This window comes from Arachis ipaensis, chromosome B01 (assembly GCF_000816755.2).
Source record: "Arachis ipaensis cultivar K30076 chromosome B01, Araip1.1, whole genome shotgun sequence".
Lineage (NCBI taxonomy): Eukaryota > Viridiplantae > Streptophyta > Magnoliopsida > Fabales > Fabaceae > Arachis > Arachis ipaensis.
This window is the reverse complement of record NC_029785.2, coordinates 111,672,398-111,675,537: the sequence shown is the minus strand read 5'-3', so window position 1 is coordinate 111,675,537 and position 3,140 is coordinate 111,672,398.

The window sequence follows — 3,140 nt, the reverse complement described above, 5'->3', positions numbered from 1 at the left end:
TCGTTATTATTATTATTATTTAGATAATTTTTTATTTTTTGTTAATTTTTTAAAATTTTTTTGAATTTTATTTTCAATCGGGTATCCAATTATTTGAACCAATCCAATCTGAATTTAATCAATTTGGATTGGTTTAGGTACACTCACTAAAAATCATAAATCCGAACCAACTCGAATTTTAATCGATTTAGTTTTTATTTTTTTCTAAATCTAAACCAACTTAACTCATAAACATTCCTAGTTATATCTGAAAAAGAGGACAAAAAAGAAGAAAAGGAATCTAAAGAAAGTCTAAATCTTTCAAACTAGGGTAAACTTAGTTTGCATTGTGCTTTAATTTATGTTATATGCTGAACATTTTTATATTGTGTGTTTTGTTATATTTTAAACATTAACTATTTTAAATATAGTTATATTGTTTTTAACTTTTTTTTATTTGTTTCAGATAGACATCATTACAGGAAGATATGTTGGCAGTCAGGGACGCGGTGAGGGTAGAGGGAGCATGCCTCTATCCCAGAGATTATTCCATCCCCCTCTACTTTGGCCACACCTGGCCTAATGACATAGCTGCATAAGCATTGTTGTTTGATTGGTTTTTAATGAAAATCATATAGAAATTATAATAATATATATGTTTTTATTAATTTTTTATTTAAATAGAGCAGCAGATTAGATGGCTAGATATGGTGTCAAGAGTAACTCTAATCATATTATTTGGTCTGAGTTTTGTGTTGATTTTCAGCAAATCATCTGCTCGGATATAAGATAGAGTTTGCTTTATTTTTTTCCTTATTTAGACACCAAAAAAAATTTTAATTTCACCCCTAATAGGTTTATACCCGATAATAATGTCTATACACAAGAGATGATAAACATCATCAAACTACTGTACGACATACCATGATCAAACTACAAGAAGATTTTTCCTATCATCTGAGACTGATAATTTCTCAAGTTGGCAGTATAATTACAATCTATTATAGTCTCTAAATTTTGACCGTTGTTTCATTTATCTATTTAATATCACTGGAATAATGTTATTATTTCTTTGCGTAGGAAAAATTCAAGTGGTACAAGGACCACGATGACTTGATAAGAAAGCCTTTCGACTACCACATGAGTCGACGTCTTGAACAGATGTTAGACGATGTGAGTCAATGGAAAGAGCACTTTACTTAATAGTGTCGACCCCACTTGAAGAATGAGCTATATGTCTATTGGAAGATTAATCCTGGGTTTAAGCATCACCAGACCACAAACAAGTCGAACAGAACGTTGGCTAGGGCATCTAAGTATACTGGGGGAGTAGGTCTGACCATCATTATGAAATTCATAGCCAAAATGGCATAATTATTTCATTGATATATATTCTAAGTTAATTTGATCTTTGATTTTGAAATTAATTGTCACTTGTTTTAACTTGTTTGTTCAATATATGTAGACAAAGTTATTGGACCGTGAGGTCACAATGGCTACAGTCTTTAAGTACTTCCACACACTGAAGGAGAATAAAAAGAGATTTGCTGATAAGCAGTCTGAAGACTTGATGGTGAGTAATTTTCTTTATTTCATAACATAAAATCTTTTTCTTCTGTGACTACCTCTGCTTCTTCTTCTGCCTCTTCTTCTTCTGCTTCTGCTTGAACTTTTGCTTCTGCTTGAGTTTATGCTTCTGCTTGTGATTTTTTAATTTTTTTAATTTCTATTATTTTGCTGTTTTTGAATCTGAAAACTGAAATTGTAGTTGATGATTATTGAATTATTGTTTAATCTGAATTTTTTGTTGATTTATTTTGTGAATGTTGCTGTTAATTTATTTGGGACTATTGTTGTTGGTGGAAAAAAAGTGTTGTGAGTAATGAATGGCTATGGTGGCAGTGGTGATGGTGGTGAGAAAAGGGAGAGTGAGGAGGTGCAAATAGGGTTTTGATTTTTTTTAATATTATTTTTATTAATAATGAAAGATAATTTGGTCAAAAAAATATAATTGAAGTAGAAAATGACAATTTTATAACGTTTTGTAATGTTGGGGATGATTTTAATAAGAAAAAAAGGTCGGGGACGATTTTGATTTTGACCTCAAACCTTTGGGACGAAAAAAGTACTTATCCCTAATATTTATATGTCATGTGTTACGAATTATACAATCAAAAGTTGGAGGTCGCGACCATAAAATAAACATTTTCTTTTGTGCGCTCAGCTGTGACAGACTTCTCTCCACAATTCCCAAAATTACATCGATTGGGTAAGGCTGTAACCCACAAGGTCTTGCTCGGATGACTAGTCTCATGGTTAGTCAGAAGGGGGGGGGGTTAAAAAGGTTCATATAGTATGAGGAACAAGAACTCTTTCATGCTTCCCATAGGGATAGGAAAGAGTCAAGTGATTGGTTAAGCAGCGAGTCCTAATCTAGGCACATACGCTGGTTAGAGCAATGGCTAGCAGTCTCAGCAGAGTGAGAAGGAAGAGTACAAGTCCATCTGTTCTGTCCCAGTGGATCCTGATGCAGTGTGCACCAAATTGTATCCGAACCATACAAGAATCACATATATGGAGTAGAAGGATTCTTTGTTGGCACTCTTTGCTCCTTCATCTTCAAGGTTTTCTCCACCTCAGCCACTAGCGCTCCTCCTCCTCAAGATATCGATTTGCATGAGTAGGTTTATAACATGACCTAGAGCCTATAGGATCAGTGTCAGCAGTTGCATTGGTCTAAAGAGAAATATCAAAAGCTCCTTGCATGCATAATAGAGCGGGATGAGCGGAATGTGGAACGGAGTTCTTAAGGCAATAGTTGGAATAGATCCAGAGCATGAAATAGCAAGTAGTCGTCTACTATGACCAGATGCAAATAGGTGGTAGCACTGCTACTGGAGGAGACTCGACGTCATCTGCATCGACATCTCTACTACTATCACATGACCACGGGACGTTCAGGAGGACGATGCAGATGACTATGAAGATTCATAGACCATGCTTAGACATTCCTCTTTTTTCTTATATTTGTTTGACATAAGGATTTATTTGTTTGACAATACTTATTTTTTACATTTGATATCTCACATTTTTGTTTATTGTTTTAATAAAAAATAATATTTATTTTTTATTAATTCTAATATAAATATTAATTGTCAAAT